This window comes from Hippoglossus stenolepis, chromosome 15 (assembly GCF_022539355.2).
Source record: "Hippoglossus stenolepis isolate QCI-W04-F060 chromosome 15, HSTE1.2, whole genome shotgun sequence".
Taxonomy (NCBI): domain Eukaryota; kingdom Metazoa; phylum Chordata; class Actinopteri; order Pleuronectiformes; family Pleuronectidae; genus Hippoglossus; species Hippoglossus stenolepis.
The window spans coordinates 3423374-3446784 of NC_061497.1; the positions used below are offsets into that span (position 1 = coordinate 3423374).

Below are 23411 nucleotides of genomic sequence, written 5' to 3' on the forward strand. Positions count from 1 at the left end.
TTGAAAGACGCAAGTTTGCATTAGTTCAGATGTTTTTTCACTTAAATGGACCAAGGTGAGGCACATCCCTGTCTCAGTAGCTTTGTGTGTTCAGCGGCCACAACACGTCCAATGGAAAAGGATGATAGTCACAGGACAACCCTGACCATAAAACTCTGTTTACATATTGTTCATGTGAAGACCAAACACTTTAATTATCCTTGATCGTGACAGAAAAAACAGTGCCACCTAATGGTTGGATTTTAGACTCTGCAGTAAAACAAGCTTGATCATTTTAGAATGAGGCATGCACACCTCAACCTGCTTGAATTAATTGAACTTAATAGCAGTGGTTCTCAAATGGGGGTCTGTGGACTCCCAGAGGTCCATGGCACGCTACCAGGGGATCCAGGAAAAGTTTCCAGATTCATCCATTAAAATTATGATATATTGGTATTCTGTGTTGACATGTTAAAAATATTTAGAGCACATACCTCCGCCAATTCCCTGGGGGAACCCAGGAAACACCAAAATTTAACCTGTTCTTCCCTAACACATCCTTCTGTCAAGTTTTGTGGAAACCCGTTTAGTTGTTTTTCCATAATCTTGCTTATAAACAAACAAACAAACACACCAACTAACAAACAGATGAACAGGGTAAACATAACCTCTTTGGCTGGGGTAGTAACAAAAGGGAACATCGATAGATACTGTCAATATGTCTGTCACTATAAGAAGAGACACACAATGTCAAGAGCACAAAATAATGCAATTAAATGCAGTAGTCTGCAAATAATATTTACATCGTGGTTCAGGTTATAATATAAACATAACATGGGTGCTTGAATATAAGAAACTGCAGAGAGGCTAAATCAACGAAAACTGAACTTTATAGTTTCACAAAAGTACGACTGATTCCAGGACTGTTGTATTGGACTGAACAGATTTTCATTATAGTCTGTCAACCCACTGACACAGAGAGACAATACAACTCTGCTTCCAGCTACAAGCCACAAGGTTAAAGTCCTTCTGCAGCAACAAATGCCAACATTAAATGTCACAACAACATTCCATCCTGAGAGGAAGTGTCCATCCCTGGACTGATGAGCTGGTTCTTAACCCTGCTGTGAGCTAGGTCTTCATAACACATGTATTGAATGCATGCAGGTCTGTGCAGGAGCCCTTCTATATGTGTCTGAAGCGCCTGGAAGAGAATACTGACTGCTATCACATGAATGCTGGGAAAATGAAAATTGGAGTGAATGAAAATCATGGAGATGGTTTTGCAAAAGCAAAGCAAGTGTCCCAATAAGAAGAATTCAGGTTTACAAAATGGTGGGTACAGTGCTGCTAACAGGGTAACATGGATATGTGCATCTTGGTTCCAGAAAGGGTTTCACACAGGGGCAACATCACACTGAAATTCCTTAATGGTGCTTGTATGACAGCACCGGTACAGCCTCAAAAACTCATCACATTCACCCCATACACTTTGCTAGAGTTTCAAACAAAACTATGTACACTTTGTGGTGTAGCTACTTGATCTGAAGAACTGTGATCACACTACAAATAAAAGATTTTGTTGTCAGTGTTAGACTGAGCTGTTTTATTACAGGAAACACACAAAAACAGCTTGTTCTATAAAACTACATGTGATTTCAAAACAATAAGCTCTTTGAAAAAGGACGACTCTGGTGGTAGTTAGCATGCCAACTTCAGTGGAAGAAAAGAAACAGAAAACAGAAGCAAAGTTAACATTAGATTCTTTCCCCAGTGAGGATCGCTCCTGGCGAGTAAAGGATGAGTTGGTGTTAACTCTTCGCTTGACTGTGAAAACCCGCTGCTCAAAAGCATCTGAGCTCCCTCAAGACCAAAACTACAGTGATTCCAGACTGACAGAAGCCTCAAATAAATTTAAGTTGTGTTGTGATGTTTAAATAAAAGTTGCTAACAAGCAACTGTATGTCTGTAATGAGTTTGAAAGCTACAGACTTGCGGGTGAAATTTAAATAGATGGGAATTGGCCCAGAACAGCACAGAACTTGGCCACAACCAGTGAGTTTGGACGATTATTATCACAGACACACGAGAATAAACATAAATAAACTTCAACTTAAAGCAGACTAGCTTTGCAGCTCAGTCCGGGCGTCCCTCGAGTGTCTGAGTTCTTCCGTGAGGCAGCGCAGACGCTGCCTTTTAAGCACGAGGACCAATCAGCTAACAGCTCTCACCTGCGCTGATTGATCCTCTGTGGTGCAGGTGAGGGGGCTCTCCCAGCCCCCTCACCTCCACAGCCGTAAAGGATACTATAACCAAGTCGTGAGGTGATGAAGGCGTGGATGAGTGTTTCAGCTGAGAAGGAGAGGAAGTGGCGTATTCGGGAAATGTTTTTTAGGTGGAATAAGGCTGTTTTTGTAATGTGGTTGACGTGGTGTTAAAAGGAGAGGGTTGGGTCGAAGTGGCCGGAGTGATGGATTCGGTGGAGATATAGAGTTGGGTGTCGTCATTATAGCAGTGGAAATGGAGGCCATGGTGGCGTATGATGTTACCGAGGGGGATATATCAGCCAAAGAATGGCAGTGTGCAGTGTAGGTTGGTTGACAGGCATGTAAGATCACTGTGTTTTAACACTTGTGTTATTCCCAGAGGGCCGTGAGTTTGAGACCGAGCTTAACTAGTGAAGCGGTGCCATAAGGCCTCACAGTCAGGTGTCTCTCACAGTGAATGGACTGACAGCTAGTCTGGGATGTATTAAGACAGCAGACACCATCTGCTTCAACAGCATGTGATGTTTTACTGGCTTTCTATTCCACCGATTTGCAAACATGAAAACGATTAAACTTGCGAAAAAAGAGAATATATTGATACACAAGAATAAAGTTCCAGCAGAGGACAGATAAATTAAGGATGTTGTCAGACTGTGGATGATGTTCAGGCGGAGGGAGAGTCTACACATTAACAGAAATCGAGCTTGTTCCCTGTGCAGCACAGACAGCGAGATGAGCCAGTCCTGACAGATCACAGGGAATCTCAAAGGACTCACTATGCCAATACCAATAAGGCTTTAGTCTTATGTTAAAGGGAAGGTAAAGGGGATGCTAGAGGATGTGATTATATATTTCATATGCACGTAAAAGAAAGTCCAAAAAGAAAGAATGTCACAAAATGAGATATAGACATTGCATGATTTTCACCTCACACACCGAGACCTACAATATGTTATTACTAGAAATAATCTTCAAAAAAATGTATTAAAGTTGTATTTGTTCAATTAATTTCCACTTTGATATTTGTTTTCCTTGTCTGTCTTTTCCTCTAACTCAAGAGAAATACAATGATATTGTTGATGTGAAATACTTCAGTAAACATCAATACAGGCCTGGTGTGTGTGCGTGTGTGTGTGTGCGTGTGTGTGGTGTGTGTGTGTGTGTGTGTGTGTGTGTGTGTGTGTGTTTTAGAGCACAGATTGAACTGCAGCTTGCAGGCTTTATGGTTTTATAAACATTTTATGTTAAACATTATTCAGCCTGTCCCTCACGTGTCATTAGGCGGACAGTGGCGCCCAAATGAATACCGTCATCTTTCATTTTAACGGCATTTTATGAAATTCATCCACTTCAGCCCAGTCTGTTCTAACTGTGAGCCACAGGAATTCATGATGCTGTTTAAATAATCATGAAACATACACTACTTATTCCTGTGTTTCGTGCCATTCCTACAAAGTGTTACTGCTTCTGAGTTCAGTGGTTTGACTCCAGGTGTTAATTCACATCTTTCATGATGAATTCAGCTTCGCATCATTTTAATTCTCCACCCACACAACAAACCCTCAGATTGAATCGTCATTATGTCAGAAGTAAAGGTGAAATTCTCAATCAACTTTTAATTTAATTTATTTCAGTTTAATTAGGAAAAAACTCAATCAAACACAGAAAAAGGAGATTAAAGAAAAGGTTGCTGCCTGTCTTGACCAGCTCATTTGATTAAATTAATTAAACCAATGAGAACAACAAAAAGAAAAGATGCACTGACTGTAATTACTCTTTTTTTTTAACTCATATTAAAACATGACTTTACGCCTTCTCATCAACACTAATTAGAACTAGCATAACCAATACAGGTCTCCCAGTCGACACTAGGCTTTAATGTGACAATGCCCTAACCCCTCCTTTGATTACAAAATTGACCAGCAATGATTGCTCTCATAGAGACTGCACAGCTCCAGTGAATCCCTCTCACCACACAGTATAAATCCCAGAATGAAAGTGGAGTTATTGTTCTGGCCCCAAACAACCTCAGAAACACATTATCTAATGATATAAATACAATGGATGACACCGCCCTGGCCTCTAGCGCTATTGTAAGAAATCTTATCTTGATCAGGATATGTAGTTCTAGAATAAAACTACAGGTCAGCCTTGCTTCACCTACATAACATTCCCATCCCACAAAAAAAGATGCTGGAAAACTAGCAAATGCATTTGTAAATGTTGTAAAGTCTCTACAGACTCTCCAGCTGATCCAAAATGCAGCAGTGTGAGTCTGACAGGAACTAGTAAGAGATCATATTTCTCCCTTATTATCTTCTCGGTATTGGCTCCCTGTAAAACACAATTTAAATCCTCCTCCTCAACACTAACAAAGCCCTTAATGGTCAGACACCATCGTATCATAAAGAGCTCATAGCACCCTATTACTGCACTAGAGCGAGGTGCTGTGAAAGTGCTGGTTTTCTTGAGGTTTCTACAGTCTCGAGTAGAACCTTCAACTAATGTGAAGTGGGAAACCTTCTTCCACTTTGGGTTCGGGAGGCAGACACTGTCTCCACATTGAAGAGTAGACTTAAACTGTGCCTCTTTGATAAAGCTTATAGTTAGTGCTGGCTCAGGCTTGCCTGAAACATCCCCTAGTTATGCTGCTATTGGCCGGGACTGCTGGGGGACTTCCCATGATGCATAGAGTCCCTCTCTGCTCCTCACCATGTGTTCTCATTCACATCTCAATCTCATGAATGCATAACTCTGCATTTTCCCTCTCCTGTAGTTTTGGCTCACTCATCTCTCTCATGTCACTTTGTAGATATTTCTCCCTCCAGAGCTGTAGATTCTAATTGTTGGCCTGCAGGCCACCCACTGACCCATGATCCTCCTTAACACCTACTGCTATGAATATTATTCTTGTTACATATTTTCATGTGGAACTTGCATCGTGATATATTCTCTTTCCTTGTGCTCTCTCTGTGTCTGAGATAAGTTCTGTTATGATTTGGCATATGTATATATCAACACAATCGAATCAGTAAGAAGTGAGCAGCACAGAGAGCAGATACACACTCTACATATAATGGAAATCGGTGCTGATAAGTTATTAAAAAACAAAGGTCATGTGGTGGAAATCTGAAAATAAAGGTCGCACATCAGACCTGTCTTTGTATATTTTATTGTATATTTTACTTCAAACCTTTGCAAAGGGGTCAATACAGAGACAGAGTCACCAAACGTCTGCCAGAGATTGACAATGTCTCTCTTTTATTCTCTTGATGTTATCAAACCAGATGTCCTAAGCATTGATGTCCTAAGCATTGATAAGGTCTGCCGCTATAACAATGATTTAATGATTGTTTTGCACTTAGAAGGAGTAAATCAACGTTATGGCAGCACCCTGCAGTTTTGTCACTCCTAAGTAAGCAGAAAGAAAGCAGAACAGGAATTCCATTACAGTCACTACTCCTACAACATAAAAACATGCCACTCTGATTTTCTTCTATTTTCTATGAAGAATGAGAACAAGATGATATTAACTGGCTGATGGGAACTTGATGGTTGATGTAACACCAGAGGATCAGACAAATCAATATTAGGATTCATCCCTGATGGTGAACTGTTGTGTATTACCCTGTACCCTTTACTTTTATGAAACATTTCCCAACAGCCTCTTATAATACTATCAGTATGACTATAAGAGCAAATAAAAATAAAACATGTCTTCATGCATCAATGTGTTCAAACACAATTTATGTTGGCGTGCTGGAGTGAGGGTATTGAATGAAGAATAACTGTAGTCCATATTTTTACAACACTGAAGTCACTGCAGTCAATAATAAAGAATCTTCACTAAAATGTACTTTTAGCTTCTTAATACAAACTTTTTAAGGTCTGACTTTTTATGAGAGTTTATGGATTCATAAAGCAAAGTTTAGAAGCTTTGTACAGTTTGGCATAAGGGTATCAGGTCATGTACCATGGTGTGAACTCCAAGCAAACAATACACTGATACCTCCCACGTGTTTCTCTTAGCTGATTTAAGATGTATTAATTATTCTAAGGGTTCGGTTGGAATAAAAAACCTGCAGCAGCCATTGTTATAGATTATAGTAACATGAAGCAAACTCTGAGGGAGTTGAAGTATTGCGAGTATGTACCTTTAGTCTGGTGAAGGCAGCACATTGGAGCCACGTCCTCTGGTTCTACACTGATCAGGATTTCACTTCCTCTGCTCTCATCGGTCCGAGCTGCTGTGTTCTCCATCTGCTCCTGCTCTGTGGACACATGAAGTTCACACATGGTCTCCATGAAAATGAAAACAAATGTATATCACACAGAAGGGATGGGGATGTGTTACAGTTTCTATATTGGCTGATCGTTTTTCAGATTATATGAGCCTTGTTGTAAAACATATGACGACAGCAGCAAAGCCCAGGCTTTAGGACAAACAGAGCCAGGGGCTGTTGAGAAATGATGCTGTGTTGTTTGGTGCCACTCCACCCCAGCTATCCAACCTTTCTTTTTATTGGGTCTTTTATGCTTTGAAACTAAATCAGCAGGTGCCACAGGAGGGATAAAGCACAAAAAAGAAAAAAATCATAAAACTGTCACAGGCTGACTAGATCCATGGTGTTGTAGCTTCAAGTATTATCTCCCTGCTGGACTGCTAATATAACACTTGACTATAACATGTCTGGATGGGCGCTGGGCTGTAGATGTCAGACCCCCCACTCAAATGAAAATCCCATGGCCTTTTCCTCTGGATTCCCTTCAGTCCTCAGCATGAGTGAAAGGTTAAGAACCCCTGTGTGGATAAAGTGCAGCTACACACTCAGAATCAAAAAAAGAAACTGACAGATGTCACCTCAGATGACTTTCAGAATTCATCATTAATGTACATCATTCATCCCCACATTCACAGTCTGACTTTTAAAGGTTGTTAAAAGTGGTTTCTATCCTGAAGGATTTACTGAAGGCTTCTAAACAAATTACTGTGCCACACAGACACGTGGATAATACTTCACTTGTTAGCCAAAAAAGTAAAAGTGTAATTATTCACTTTCATAATGATGACAATGAATTATTGCTCAAATTCATCAAACTTGGCACATGCGGCACCTCGGTTGCTGTGAGGTGGTGGTCTATGAAAAGATATAGGATGGGACCAACTATCAACACTTGTAAGACACAGAGTGTCATCCCCTTGGCAACCTGTGGGGGAATATTTTAGCTCAACAACAATTATCTCGCAGCTTTGGGAGGTTGTTTCAATAAATACATCCACATATGCTATTGGTGACAATGCTAACAAGCTAATATTAAGCAGCTATAACGTTTCCTATGTTTTAATATTCAAGTTTAGCATGTTGAATTGAAATCTCGCCAATATTTCCCTCCCTTCATTGGCTGCCATTTAAATTTAAGAATAATTTTATTAACTTTTAAAGTTAGGAAGTCCATCTTCCAGTTATGATACAGAGCCACAAACTCCCTACACTTCTTCCAGCCACAATCTTAGATCCTCAAACCAACACTTTTGCCATCAGGGCCCTGAGGCTCTAAATCCTAGTCTGAGGAGATACAGTTTTTTCATAAAACATATTTCACAGTGAAGCCTTTTTAAGCCTGATTGTTAAACTGGTTTTAACTTATGTTGTTTGTTTTTCATGTTTTCTTGTAAGTTTTCTTTTGTATTTTTGATTTGTCTTGTTTCGTTCTGTGTTGTTTTATTCCCATGAATGTTGTAAAGCACTGCAACCTTGTTTAAATCAGTGCTATAGAAGTTGTATTATTAATATTATTATGTTAGCATGCTAACATTTTATTTCTTTAGCTCTGACAACTGAAATTTATGGGAGAGTCATTAGTGTGACTCTGGTTACTTTGAGAATTAACTTTAAAGTTGATAGCGACTAATAGAATTATGTAAACCATTCCAATAAATCTATCTTTATCTATTTATCTAAAAAATAAATCCTGACAAAATTTAATCTCACCTCTCAATATTTGAGTGAGTATTTAGTGGTAAACCAAAAGGATCACCAAAGTGTTCATGATTCATCCTGTGGGGAGCATGAATGTGTATATTGCCATTTTAAGCCAATCTATCCTATAGCTGTTGAGACATCTCGCTCAAAACCACTAATGTCAACCTCATGATGGAACTAGAGGGGATCGGCAGAGTCTGTGTTATTTATCGTCTGGTAATCATTCATTCTGGAACAAAACTTTCTGATCTGTTCAGTATGTGTTAAGAAATGGGAAAACTTTAACACTAGAGGAAATGCTAGGAGATCACCAAAACCCATTCAAGTCAACCATCAAGCGACTATGGAGCTTGATTAAGAGATCTGGTGGCAATAAATCCAATCGTATATGAGGAGCTGTGGTATATGAGGACACTGTGCTATCTCTATGGAGCCATGTGATTAGTAGCTGACACATGTTACAGTCAGTTTAAGTACAAACATACTCCAGATGTTGCCAGTGTCATTTCCTCGGAGTGGTTGATTGATTCAGCTTTGAACAGCTCTTTGTCGAACTGCATTCGCTGAATACTGATGACACGCACATTATTCTCACTGGGGCTGTGTTGATTGCGAGCTGATTCCTTTCCAGTCCTGGTACTGGCTGCTCTTGGAGACATTAATCAGTGATGGACCACAAAGTTAATGGACTCCATCTTCATTAGAGTATACAGTATCCATCAGACTAAACACGGGCTCTTTATTTGCATAAAGCAAAGCTACAGCGACAGACAAAGAAACACTGCAGGCTGTTGAGATACAACAGGGTGCACTGCTGGTACCGACTGGTAGATCTCTGGGAAAGAGCAGTGTCAGTAATGTGTACTGACAGTATGGCAGCCTGGGTAGCTTGGTCTTCTTCTAAACTTGAAAACCCCACTCTGTGGTCGCCCACTTCAGCCCACAGCCGGTTACAATCCCACCATGTTCTGCCACATTTAATACAGTGGTGTGCTGCGTAGTTTCTGTAAGGCCACAGGATAACATGAGGTTTGCTAAATGATAATTTAAATGGGTGGAAATACAGACAATGTGTCAGCACTGCAGTGTTTATTTAAGCAGGAGCCGAGCTGACAATCTTCAGCGACTAACACATCATAGGAAATCACTGTCACCTCAAGTGGTTTATACCACACAGGCAGTTTTATTGATATCTGCCTCCACCACAAAACAATATCTATGATCAGCACTTTGTTTGTGTTGCCCACAAACCATTGGAATATGACATTTAAAGCCCCCATGAGAGGTTTAACTTGGATTGTGCCTAGTTAGACCTCGCCCGAGGCAGTGGTGGAAAGTAAAATGTAATCTAAATGTAAGTCTAAATTACTTTACTTATGCACAATTTTGAGTAAGTTTTACACTTTTATATAACGTAAAGTCTCACTGCAGCAGCTTATTACATTCTCTAAAATTCTTTGCTACACAAAATTACAAATTCAAAAGATTGTCAAGAAAAAAATGTCTCTCATGACCATAAAATGGTTTAAATGTAACTTTACACATTCCTTCCTTGTTAAGTGACTGTGATCATTGTCCCTGCTTCCTGTCGCCTCAATCTCACAGCACCATCTGCAGGTAAGGAGCCTTTTCCAGCGACTGAGACCCACCTACAAGTTGACAGGATTGGTCTCTTAGGTTTGTGACATAACAAATCCCAGTTGTCTGAGGGCGCTGGCAACCAATACGCAAATGCAGAGTGAATATCGCAGGTCACCAAAGTTGAACTCCAGGAGAAGCCATGCAGCAATTTGCCTCGCTACAGGATGCAAATGTTTTGTTCGCCTCCTCACTCTCACAGACTGGAAAAGAACAGGAGGTGAAGGTTTACCACAGATACATTTGCTTATGTGTGACCGAAGCAGCTCCGTAGCTTGCGGGGAGTTCAACTGTGGTGAACTATGACCAGTGATTTCAAAGCCTCAACCAATAGCCCCGACGTTTGTGCGGTTGACCCCACTTCGCTGTCATCGGTGCATCCTCCTGCCTGCAACAACCCATCTCCTTCTCCTCTTAATCACCACCAACAACGCCAGCATCTTCCTCTGTTCTTTAACCACAAACACAACCTCAAACAGAGCACACAACTGATTTCTGTGTGCGTCACATCCTGCACTGCCCACATTCTGCAAGTGATGGTATGTAATTTGCCTCAGCAGGTAATTATCCATTTCAAATTATTTTTCAAAAGGTCCTTAAGAGGAGACAAAGAATTTTAATCTCACACTTGTTCATGGTGATCCCCATTGTCTGCATGTCAAGTTTCAAGAGATTTCGGGAACTGAAGACATTTCGAGAAAATTAAAGGTAATGTCAGTTTACATGATGGCATTCATAACTTTCTCCTATTTAATAAGTCTTTAAATAGATTGTTTATAAAAAAAAGTTCTTTAAATCTAATACTAAAGAGCTTAAATAAATGGTTAGGTAGTAGTAACAATTTCAAAATAGGCAGCATTGGTCACCATGGGGACCACCACACACAGAATAAAGTGCAGAGAAAGGAAATGTCACGCTAAGTGTATCAATTTGTTGAGCAAAGAAGAAAAACTAAAAAAATACTCAATTGGACAATAATGAATGCCTGTTACTTCCTAAAGACCAAAATAAAATAACATGTTCCACACTTAACAGCCACAGTTAGAGAGAAATGCTGTCTGTTCTAACAGCACACCATAAAAGTAGGAATCAGTTATGGTGGCACGGGTCACGTGTCAGTATGAAAGTTTAGACACTGACTAGTAGTTTATGTTAAATTCTAATCACTGAGGTGGATGATGTAATGACATTTGAGGCAACTTTCCCTTTTAATTTTCTCAAATTTCTACAGTAAAATCTCTTGACACTTGACATGCAGACAGTGAGGGTCACCATGAACAAGAGTCACGTGAAATATCTGTGTCACCTCTTAAGGACTTTTTAAAAATAATATATAATAATGGAAGGTTATGAGAGCTGACGTTTCCTTTTTCATTTTCTTTCAAAAACCAAGCATATAGTATTAAATTTCATTAAACGTGTTTATGTCTTTTGTGGAAAAAGCTAAATCGTTTTCACTCATTTTGTCAAACGTTGTTCATCAGCTACATTAACTTTTTCAATATAAAACGTGCTGCTGGAGTGAGCGGGTTTTCGACGGACCACATGAGCTCAGTCCCACATGAGCATCCACAGCTAGTTACTCACCAGCCTGACAGACATGTTGTGAGCTCAGCATCGAACTGTTCACCTGAGCTGAGACGAAACATCCTCTGCTCCTGCTGAAGTTAGCATGCTAGCCTCCATAGCTTCTGATGGTGCGTCGCTGCAGTGCTCAGTCTGTCCAGCAGGGGCAGTGTGGCGCAGGGGACCAGTTAGAGCCTCTTGTCCCGTGAACGCAGAGATGATTGACGCTCACCACCGCCCCCTTCTGGCAACAACACGCATTAGGCGGCAGAGAAATCTTCATAACACCTTACCTAAAGAACCTTCTTATGGTCCTTTTTTAATTATTTAAAAGAATTTGAAAGATTTGATTTCTCTGAAATAAATATTAGACTGCACAAAATGTAGACAAAGGTTGCAGTCTCAAACCTGAATATCACTCAGCACAGTGCGTTTCCTCCACCAAGTCCCAACACTCTCATTAAATCTAATCGAGCTGTACCAAATTTGACTCAGTTCTAGATATCAGTCCCCTTAACAGGCCTGATTTTAAAAAAAGAATCAAGATCCACGAATTATTCTCCATGAAATCAATGATAATGTCAAAAAAACACCCAGAACAATCCACAATCTCACAATGTTAAAGAAAGTGATGTGTACATTTCTGGAATCCGCCCCTGCTCCGGATCCGGTTCTTCCCGTACCCATACCAAACCCTTCATTAAATGACCTGGTAATCCATGGTTACCATCTTGCCTACAACCGACAAACTGACATGGATGTAAACCTAACCTCCTTGGCAGAGAAAATAAATAAAATGTATTAAATAAATAAAGTGATTTCTGTTGAATAATCACAATTCAGTATAATATCTGTTTCATTAAAGGAACAGTTCAACGTTAGGGTTTCTACCTGAAAGTTGGAGAATACCATTCTTAGGATTGTATAGAAAATTCTAAAGGTACAGCCAGCAGCTGATTAGCTTAGCTTAGCACAAGGACCTCCAACCTGTCTTCAGTCAGACAGTGAGTGGCCTTCAGAGGTGCTGGGAGATGGTTCTGTTTAAAGATAATAATTTCTTCTTTTGGAAAAAAAACAGCTTTTTCCTTAAAAACTATAGCCTCTAACTTTTACATTAACATGTAGCTGTTGGAATAGCTGCAGAATGGGCCTCTTTTAAATAGAGCCATAATGGTTTATAATGGTGGTAACACTGTCGTGATATGGGTGGCAGGAAATCAGGTAATTAACTGATGCTATCCATCAAGTCTACCACAAGATGGCGCCAGAGCACTCTCTAGTGTTAAAACAGCACTGCAGTTTTCTCATCCAATCAGCAGACGGTGTGATCTGCTGGTGTACCAGACCTGAGGATGTTGGTCCAGAGACCAACAATACCACTGACTCATTGTTACTGTGATGTTTCAGATAAAGCTGAGGAACATCTGAATGTGATGGGACAACATGTGTTTTTATTACACAGGCCTGCGAGGAGCTGTCAGTCACGTCAGCCTGAAATATTCCCATATGTTTAAACTTGAACTAGCTTCTTCTCACAGATGATGCACAGGCTCCTCAACACACTGAGAACATGGCAGCTCTGTCTTTTCTGTCATAGCAGCTAATTGTGACACAAGTCTGTCCCCTTTGCTCATTTACATCATTAAGACAGAGCTGCAGTGGCTGTGTCCTCCGTCTCTGCACTGATGGATTTCGGTCTGACAGGCCTGAACAGCAGCAGCAGCAGCACCAGCAGCAGTGCTGTGTGTTTGCTGTCTGGTGTGCAGGCACCAGTGAGCCTGTGAGGGACGGAGACATCTGTATATCCAGGTTTTCTACTCCTGCAATGCACTGCTCAGTGTGCGTGGCAGGACAAGAGGAGGTACACGCTCGCCTGGCTGCGTGGCGGGCCATGGCAGCCATCATTGTTGTGTAAGACGGTGAAATAAAGATGAATCAATAAGTAAACTACAGTTTATATATATATATATATATATATATGTGTGTGTGTGTGTGTGTGTGTGTGTGTGTGTGTGTGTGTGTGTGTGTGCGTTGTGTTCAGTGTAGGGCCTAAAACATTTGAGCTAATTTCAGGATTTCACATTGAGAAGAAGGAAAGGATTACATGAGTGGAAGTAGTCAATGCATTTCCTGTCACTGGTGAATGGTGAAAGAGGATATATATTCGTCTATATGTTTATATAAACACCAAGAAAAAAATATAACTGGCATCAGCACTCACTTAAAAGCGGTGTTAGACTATGCTGCTTGGCTGTGGAGATTTAAAACTTACAAAAAAAACGTGAGCAGGTTCACAATAAAGTCATGAGGTACTTTCTGGGAATAAATAAATATGCTCCAACAATAGCTGGGATGGGGATGTGGTGGGAACCATGTGAGTATGTTGGGATGCTTGTATGAGTAGCTATAAATTCCTGCTGTGTTGCTTGGGCAGAGTATGTTAATGTCATTAAATATGGTGTGAGGAAATATATTTATAAAGACGGTTCATTCTGGTTTGAAATAAGATTTTGTTACTGTATTGTTTAAGGACAAATTTGCTTCTCGGCTCTGGAAAGTGAGTTTAGTTCAGAAAATGATGTGGAACTGAATCTACCCAGAGTGAAAAGATCTCTCTTTACACACCGTGTCTTATCTTATTATCTGGAAACAATGAATAAGATAGGGTATGTGAGTGGAACTAAAAAAGATTATTTCTTTCATTAGATGGAGACATAATGAAAAGCATATGAAACGGGCTCTTGCCAGGCCTAGGGACACTAGGGGCCAGTTTAAGATCTTTAGCCAGAATAGAATGTGCTGTGTTAACATCAACTCCACTGAATTTAGTTCAATTGTACAACGCTAAATTAAAACATACATTATTATAAGAAACTTGGCAGATTAAAGTGGAAGTGGAGGAATTAACCCAACAACACTTGGCAATCGTGAAGATAAAAAAACAGAACCAGAGTCAGGTTGTAGGGGGGGGGATGAGGTGATGGTGGCATCGGTCTCATTCTCAGGTGGCAGGTCAGCAGGGAGCATAGTAAATACAGACCAGGGGCAGTTATTCTATTGTATTTATTCACCGTCAGACTAGTTGCTGTAATGACAATTACAACAGCAATACCCATAGGTTTAATGGAGCTATCAATAATTACAAAAGTAATTATAACAGTACCAGGTCATTATCGTAAGAATAATAATAATAGCGATACCAGTCATACATAATAAGCTGCCAATAATCATAATAGTTGAGTGGTAGTTGCAGATCCGGATGCTGCAGCTCTTAGAGCTCAGTGCATGATAGGAGTTGCCCGAGCAGTCTAAGCCTGTAGCAGCATAACTGAGGGATGGTTCAAGGCTCATCTGATAAAACCCCCAAACTATAAGCTTTATCAAAGAGAAATGTTCTAAGTCTAACCTTAAATGTAGAGATGGTGTCCGACTCCCAAACCCAGAGTGGGAGCTGGTTCCACAGGAGAGGAGCCTGGTAGCTGTAGACTCTACCTCCTGATCTACTCCTACCGTATCTAGGGTTATAAATGAGCCTGTATTTAAGCAGCAAAGTGATCTATTGGGGAAACACGGTGCAATTAGCTCTTTAATATACGATGACGCTTGCTCATTGTGGGCTTTGTTTGTACAGAGAAGGATTTTGAATTCTATTCTGATTTATACAGGGCAACAATGCAGAAAATCTATTATGGGACATATAGTATCTTTCTTGTTCCTGTCAGTAGCTGCGCTGCAGCATTTTGGATCAGCATGTTAACATACTCACAACATGTCGATGCTGAATATTTATCATGTTTACCATGTTCCCAATCTTCTATAGCATATTAGCATGTGAACCAGCTGTGTCTGGTGGGAATGTCATTAGCTTCGCAGGTTTTGGACAAACCAAGATTTTGAGTCGATTATGGAGCTGGATGAAAAGTCAGAGAACACTGAAGATCTTTTAATGTATCCTGAGGAGAGAGAGGAGTTATTCAGAAGTTATACAGATATTTAACTCAAAACAGCATGAGTCAAAGGTTGAAATGACACTAGAAGTCAGGGGTTCACTAAAGCTGTGATGGTCCATCCTCTGAGAACAATGAATGAGTGAAGTCCTAACCATTCATCCAGTACAGTTGGAGAGGTATTTCGGTCTGTACCTAAGTATCAGATTGTCCATATGAATTTGCAGAATCTGACGGTGAGGGACAAGACCTTAGGGTCGTGAGGTTTCTCTTTTCAGTTTGACCAAACACGTTTGAGCAGGCTTTGGTTGCCCGCAGGTAAACAGTCCATGTGGAGCGCATTGACTGACATGCATCGGCTGACGGTTTTTAAATTGATCAGTTTATAGAGCTGCTAATAGAGATGAGCCAAGATGTTGTCTGGACCTAAACAACTTCAAAAAGTATCTGTTTGTGTTTTGTGTGAAGAAAAGTTTGACATAAAAGAAACTAGTCGGACTGTAAACTGAACACAGAGTCTCAGCCCAGATATCAGCTGTCTACACTGGAAGCCCCAACATATTGACAGATGCCAACAGAGGCTAATTCTTCGTGCAAGATTGATACCAAAGTGATGGATCAACAATGACAACTGCTGAGCCATGCTGTTAGCACTCATGGCTAAATGTGCGCAGGAGCGCTTCAAGGTTTTAAGGGCGAAGGGTCCTGGGGCTCCTCACATCAAACCAAACTGAACCCCTACCCCAAGAATCACATGATACCAAGCCACATCATTCAGATCTTCAAATGATTTCTCTTATCAAAATTATAAACAGTGCGTACTGTGCATATACATAAATCATAGCAAAGCAGTAGTGTTTAAGAGCGAACCCCCACCACAACTCACAAAGTGGATGTTGCTGTAAACATTTATAGCCTTTCTAGGGGCCCCCTCTCAGCTCGGGGCCCCAGACAGGAACCTGATTTGTGGATCCTATTGCAACACCCCTGAACATGCTGCACAGGTGTTTTTATATTGTTTGTCTAAAGCATGTTTTACCTTCTTGTCTTGTCTTGTTCAGGTACTGCTTAGCATTTGTGATATTTAGCAATGACTTGATTTCCTTAGAACCATGAATGTAAACCAATGGAGCTCTGTTCATGTGGTCCTAGTGTATCATTAATGTTTGTATGAAATGAACATAAAAAAAACTCTTAATTTATTTCAATATTAGTTGGAACTACATTGAATTATATTTCAACAATAAATAACATGTAATTTACTTTTGCATGTGAACATTAAAAAGCATAAAAACTAAAAGTTTGTGTATCCATCTGCTGATAGGTTTACTGCTGAAACCGCACACGCATACACACAAACAAACACACACATACACACACACACACACACGTCTGGGTTTGTATATTTTCAAGCCTCATTTGCAACATACGAGAAGCTTTTCCTCTCTTAGTGTGAGATTCCCGGAGGCCACTTAACAGAGAGGCAGTCAACAGATTCTGATAACATGTACGAGCATGATGTTTATTTTACTCATCAGAAATCAAAGTCGCCTTTGTGGCGAGCAGAGGTTGCATTCCCAGGCTTCAGAGAGGTCTCTCTGAGCTCAGCGTAGCGTTTCCAAGCTGCGGCTGAATCACAGGCGCAGGGATTTCAGAACAGCTGGGAAGCTCCCTCCACAGCCCACATGAAGACACCTAAGCAGAGCTAGTGGGGGATGAGTTGGCATGAAGACACCGGCTCATCCATTATTGCTAGTACTGCATAATAACATCAAAAAATAAAATGATCGTGCTGCATTCATGTCACGTGGGAATCAGTGGAGAAATGACTCCTGGTTAGAAGGCAGAGGGGTGGATGTGTTCATGTCTGATGCACTTTGAAGCCATAATGACACAGTGACTGCAGCTGTCCTCCACACAAGCCCTCTCACATGTGCACTTGGTTATGGAGTTCATGTTTTACAGCAAGCCAAACATAGACATGTGAACCACAAATGACTCATCCAGCACACTGGATGCTGGATGTGGCATTTTTACATGTCAGCAAAAAATAAAAATGATTAAAGTCGTGCAGTTCTTTAGGTTTATTTTAAGGTGAACGTATGATGCTCTAACTTATGGTCCGACTGAAACCAATTTCTCACCACTCCAAAGCTCAACTGTGTGGCCATTTAAAAATGTAGCATCTTGGCCAATAATTATTTCATAATAATCCACTTATCAGTATCGTTTTTGACCAGAGACAATAAAAAAAACCAAACAATAGATTTTATTTGTGTGGCACCAAATCACAACATACATTATCTCAAGGCACTTTACATAGTCGGGGTCAAGACCTTACAATGATATAGAGAAACAGTTTCCATAATGATCCATCACTGTGGAGAGAATAAACTCCTGAAAACAGTATCTTTGAATGTATTACTTCCTACAAATATTTTATTTCAATCCATTTAGCATTTATACATTTACAATAAATCGTCTATACCACACACGTATGTATATGTAAGATATAAGGGATGAGGACGTTTGTCTCCTGTATAAACAGTTAATGAATAATAAGTTGCATTTACTGATATGAGTTCACACCAATGCTGCTGCTTTATTAATTGTTGATACGTGTGTGCAAATCCTCCACAGGCCCGTTTGAAACTGTTTATAAATGACGTGAAGAGATGACGGAGTGAGGAACTCCTCTTCTGGAGCTTTAGGCTTCATCTGGTGGCCTTCATGGAGTCTGCTCAAGTGTAACACAATTATTATAGTGAGTTATACTATTCATATGCTGTTTATAAATTCTTTAGTGGTGTTAAAATAAAGTGTTAGCAAATAAAATGGCCACCATTTACATCATTAAGTCACCGACTGTTATGTCACACGTCACTTTTACATGTATTCACTTTACACAATCGTGACATTATAATATGCAGCAAGTGTTTTTGGGGTTTTATTTGTTTAACTCTAAGTATGCAGAAGAATTCCACTGTGTAACATACATTACCTCCCACCCAACATCGGCACTGAACGTGTTTGATCCCAGCGCTGTGTTCCACTGATGATCAAAGATCTGAAGCAGGCCCCGTCCTCACAGCTCTCATCACACCTCCATGGCTTTTTAAAGCCGTGACAGTGGTTGTTCCCACGTCAACCCTAACCCTGGGACAAAACCTACTCCCCTAAATAAAACCTGAATACGTATAATGTGCATGAGTAATAATACGCAGGCATCTGTCCTGATGTTTAGAGTCTTATATTTTTGCAGGATAAGCTCATCACCAGGATTATTTATGAGAGCAGACAGTTTGTGTGGTCTGGTCTGCTTTATTCAAAAGAATATAAAAAAAGGTTTAAAAATAGAGAAGATAAAAATAGGATCACTTGAGGGAGAAGAGTCTACTATCGGCATTCATTCAAAATGTGGAACAGCTAAAATAAATTGCCTGTGTTCCTAGTAACTCTGATGCATAAAGACTTTTTCTCATCTTTGGTTTCATCATATTTTCTGAGCCTTTGGGGAATGAAAACATTCCTTACAATGAACAGATCTTTATCTTGCTTTATCTTGTATTTGGGAACAGGAGTCAAGTGATTGTATTAATTATCTGGAATTAATTTTAATTCTTTAAGATCAATGAGCAAAAAGAGCAATATATATTTATATATACACGCACACGCACGTAGATTGGGGTTAGGTTAATTGGAGACTCCTCATTGATCTGTGTATCGTCTCTATATGTCGGCCCTGTGATATGCTGACCTGTTCATGGTGTAACCCACCCCATGTCCCCCCATTGTATATATATATATATATATTTGTATTTGTATAAATGTCCATTCAAGTTTATACTATTCAACCTATTAAGGGAGAGTTTATGAGTCAATAGTTTCTGCATTTCAGTTACAATTAATCAATTAGTTGAGTGAGAGAAAATTAAGTGGCAACGATTCTGAGATATGATTAATTGTTTAAGACGACATACATTTTTCAATCAGAAATTAAAGCAATTTGTTGGTCGGACAAAACTGAGAATTTGACGACAGAACCTTGGTCTTTGGTGACTGAACTGTAACACACATCTGTTTTTTATACCTTATAAACCAAATGACTATTCCGCACAAATAATCAGATTATATCAATAATACAATTAATTATTAGTTGCAGACCTAATTGAAATAATCTTTTCAAAATACATATAATTCCATTGTTCTATGTATTTGTAACTTAAAACATAATCCTATAATATTTATATAAGATATAATATATTCAGTTATATATTACATTATGTCGATCAACTCGTACACACTGTTTGAGACTGATGTAAGTGAAGACCTGTCAGTCATTAAGTTGATTAGATTTGATCATGTGACCTGCATTTTAACTTCCTCCTGTATTGAAAATTAAAATAACTCAATCAGCACAAATGCACGTTTGGTGATTTAATTTGTAAAAATAAAAGTCTGAGTAACAACTTTATAGCAGTTACACACAGCACATTAATGAGTCCTGATTTAATCGTAATGCCAGCGTCTATCTGAAGCCTGCAAACAGAGACAAATAAAAACGTTTGGTAAGATGGGAAACCAAGAGTGTGTGTGTATATAACAAAGGCTGTAGAATGTCTGACAACAGCTTTATAACACAATTAGTCATGGCTTAACACAAAGCATGTAATCCATTTATTACACATATTGTGAGGTGGACTTTTATATATAAAAAAAGAAAAAAGCTTCACAAATGAATCCACTGCAGTGTCACCATGCATCAGGCTGTAATGGGACCTCCGGAGTCGATCGGACTCCAGAATTCATCTTATTTTGAGGTGTGTCTTGAAATGTCCAGCAGTGTGAGAGGTGTAATGTTTTATAAAGTGGACTTCATGCTAAGTGTGTGGGCTCAGAGTTGAGGCTGGTGCATGATGGGAGCTGATATGACAAGCTGCCAGTGGTGGCCCGGGCTGAGCTCCATGCTTTGTTCCAGGATCGCAGGGTTAATGGTTTTCCATACTGGGTGGTGAGGGAGGAGCTGCATAGGTTTTTTTTCTTCCAAGCATTCTGTGTTGGAAAATTAGGATGCAGCCTCTGTTGTCAGAGCTGGGGAGCTGTCTGCCACTTTCCCAGCAGCCCTTGGGCCGGTGACAGGGAGATGGATGATATCTGCAGCCTAGCTGCACTGCTCCCCCAAAGCACGAGCACGCACGCACACACGCACACACACACACACACACAGATGGAGCAAATAAAAAACACGCCTACACATAGACTCTCTTTCCCCCTCTCCTTGTATTTTCTTTTCTTCACACACACACACACACACACACAGACACACAGACACACACACACACACACACACACACACACACACACACACACACACACACACACACTCTTAACGAGAGTATGACTATTTGTCTAATACACCTCTCTCTTTGTAGCCTTAGGCAACAAATCCAATATCCGACATATCAAGGGGGAATGAAAACCTCACAAACAAATGGAAAATGTTTTGAGGGGAAACTGCAGCATTCTTTCACTGTTTACTTACATTAAATAAAACATTACATTTCAAAATAACCAAACACACACAACATATTCAACAGAGACCTTTATTGAAATCATTCTGTACAAATATAAAATGTAGAAACTGTAACATCTGCAATTATACCATTTTCTATGGAGACACAAAATGCAGGTGATAATGAAGTGTAATGCATTTTGGAGACTGCACCATGTAAAATGCGGTAGGTTTTATTAACACAGATAAAACTGCACAAGCCACGTTATTACTACAATAACTCAAGTAGCCCATCTCTGCCCGTAGTGATACTTTAATTAGATAAAACGCACACTGTCCTTCACTGTTTGGCTTTGAGAGGGAGGCTGAACTTGAACATGAACATATGTGTATGAATCACAACAGTGCGTAAGTGTGTGCTGTCCCATCACCCATCTCTCGCCCTTTTCTCCCTCCTGCTCTCACTGTCCTTACCTGCTATCCCGCTCCCCGCCATGCTGCTGATCTTCCTGCAGTCGGGACCGGCTCCAGCGGCCATGTCACCTGAGCAACAGCTGCAGCATGCTAATGAGGAGCTGCGGGGAGGGGGGTGGCTTGATGCTGCTCGCTGCTCGCTGCTCTGCGCTGGCAGGGAACACCTCCTCCACTTCACATCAGCCCCCCCAACCCCACTCCACCTTTCTTCTTCCTCTTCCTCCTCATCACTCTGAAAGAACAGAGAGAATGGGAGGCAATAAATAGGACGGTGGAAAAACAAGGAGCGGTGAGGGGACAAATAAGGCAGAAGTGGTGTTGGAGCAGCGCAGAGAAGAGGAAAGGAGGGGAAAATGGTGAGATGAGAAGGAGGGAGGGTGGAGAGGGGGAACGAGGGCTGGTGGGGAGCAGGGTGTTAGGGGAAACATCCATCACTGTTTTAAGTGACTGCAGTGGGATGGAGCTGAGTAAAAGGTCATCTGGTCTCTTTCTGTGCACAGTGGGCACCTGGGCAGAGCTGCGCTGCTTCCAGATGACTCCAGGCTAATTATCTTGCGCACGCCGTCTGTTACGGCAGTCTGACACTTTTACTGACTCACTCGTCTAGTGCTGGTGCACAAGCAAAACAAGGCAGTCAAAGACCCAAACCACTGCCCCCCTTCTATTGTTTGCAGGTAAAATGGTAACTAAGGTTTGGGATCTCTTTTTCTGTGATTTGTGATTTGTCTTACCTCTGAGCGCGGGGAGAGAGACAATTGCCAGGGCTCCTAGACAAAAAGAGATAATGATAGCAATTTAGCATAAATGTGGGAAAATACAACTACCTTCTATTTCAGAGGGTTTCCACTGCTTCAAAAGGATGGAAAGACTTGAAATAAAATATAGCAGAGAATATGAAACGTCAACTCTGGTAAAATATCAAAGGTGAAATCACTCAGATCACTTGTGATTATCCAAGTGTCCATCTGCGCACAAGCTGAGTGGATGCACTTGAGAACACACAAGGAATTTGTGGCCATGACCTGTTTCAGCAGGGACACAAAGCAAATCGGTATGAGACAAGGATCTTTGAACGTGTGTGTGTGTGTGTGTGTGTGTGTGTGTGTGTGTGTGTGTGTGTGTGTGTGTGTGTGTGTGTGTGTGTGTTACCTGAAGTCAACTCATTTGAAACGGTGGCACTAATGCAGCACTGGTGTATAAAAGGCAGAGTCACAGAGTGGCCGAAAGCGTGACCTCTGATTGGACATCTCTGCCATAGACAACAGTCTGGTGGCCAATGGGTTAAAAGCTTTTTCTTGCAGCGACAATGCGGGGCCAGCTATAGGTTGCAGGTTGGCTGTCCAGTGGCTGGATAGACAGAGCATAATTATCCCAGCCAGTTACAGTTCAATAACTCCATCAAGCTGCTCGCCAGATACCAGGTTTCCCCGGCAACGCCTCCGAAGTGAATCACAGATCAGAAAGAGACGGGGGATAATACGGGACCCGGGGAGGGAGCAGGGCCAGGGGGGCCGAGGGGAGATACTCCCCTTAAACACTGTGGACCTTTACTCAGAACACACACATTCACACACAACACACCAGGTCTGAGAGCATTCCAGTTGGCTGTGCTGAGACCTCTGGCCTGTCAGGCCGCCAGTCTGCTCCCTTTGAGCGTTGTTGTTTGGTTTTCAATCATCAGCCTCACTTTCCAGACTCCTGCTCTGTGCCCACAGGCCCACTGCGAACATCCTCGGGTGTCAGCGCAGCTCGGCCGTCCTTTCAATAGACACCCCCACCTCCCACAGCACTTACTGTAATCTGAAAAAGCTAATGGAGTTTATCTCTCTTCTCTGTCGCCCTGAGAATAATAGAGAAACTTTTGTGCTTTCGATGCACAGGGATAATTACATTACAAGTGGCAATACGATTTATGCCCTTGATTGAATTAAAAACAAAATTGATTTGGCTTTAGTGCAGAATTCAAGGGAGGGGGCTGTGTGTATAAAGTGGGTGTCTGCTTATTTTTTAACAGTGCATGTGTGATGTGTCATTGGCACACTTT

General features: G+C 40.8%; 1 long non-coding RNA gene across 1 annotated transcript; it reads right to left on the minus strand.

Moving 5' to 3' along the window:
- Window positions 1-5507: 5507 nt before the first annotated feature.
- LOC118122004 lies at window positions 5508-11588 on the minus strand. The gene is made up of 3 exons (XR_004698417.1): window positions 11456-11588; window positions 6401-6517; window positions 5508-5657 (listed from the first exon to the last, which is right to left on the minus strand). It is a non-coding gene; the product is annotated as an uncharacterized LOC118122004 (long non-coding RNA).
- Window positions 11589-23411: the final 11823 nt, after the last annotated feature.